The 703-nt window shown below is 36.8% G+C and overlaps 1 non-coding gene across 1 annotated transcript; it reads right to left on the bottom strand.

Moving 5' to 3' along the window:
- Window positions 1-227: 227 nt before the first annotated feature.
- LOC150041149 (U6 spliceosomal RNA) lies at window positions 228-334 on the bottom strand. The gene has a single exon (XR_016533977.1). It is a non-coding gene; the product is annotated as a U6 spliceosomal RNA (small nuclear RNA).
- Window positions 335-703: the final 369 nt, after the last annotated feature.

Genomic DNA, 703 nt, shown 5'->3' on the forward strand with positions numbered 1-703 from the left:
AGGGGAGGTACAAGAGGATTAACGTAGGAGTGTAAGATTATTATAGTAATGAAGAAAAGGTATAGCATGAGGATAACTGACCTAAGTTGGTAAGTAGGTAGCGTATTTGAGTACAAAGTTTGGAAAGTATTAGATAAAACTTATGTGTTGCTACACGACTATCTCTCACCCCAACCAGTGCCTCACAGTGGGTTGTGGGATGGATCTGCGAGCTTCAGTCTGAGCGCAAAAATATGGAATGCTTCACGAATTTTCATGTCATCCTTGCACAGGGGCCATGATAATCTTCCCTATATCATTCCAATTTTAGTATATGTGCTGCCGAAACGAGCACTACATTTAATTTTTTTTATTCATTCTTTTTCCTTTTCTCTGATTTTAGGTCAGGTTATCGTCCCTATATTCATTTTCTTCCCTACATTCCTTTTTCTTATTTTCTCCTCTTGCCTTTTTTATACCTAATTCTGGTCTCTGCTCCTTACTTCATTTGATGATCTACAGTGTTTTCTTGTTGACCTAGACTGTATCTGTATTTGTGGAGGTATAATTTTCATCTACATTGATATAACCCTCATAGGAATCAGGTTGATTTTTGCCTTAAAATTCGTTTTGGTGGTGGTGTGGATCTCTTTTTAAATCTACAAAAGAAGAGAGAGAGAGTGAGAAATACCTTTGCAAGATTGTGAACCTGTAAATTTTGTGT

The sequence above is a fragment of the Megascapheus bottae genome, chromosome X (assembly GCF_031878675.1).
Source record: "Megascapheus bottae isolate mThoBot1 chromosome X, mThoBot2.hap1, whole genome shotgun sequence".
Classification (NCBI taxonomy): Eukaryota; Metazoa; Chordata; class Mammalia; order Rodentia; family Geomyidae; genus Megascapheus; species Megascapheus bottae.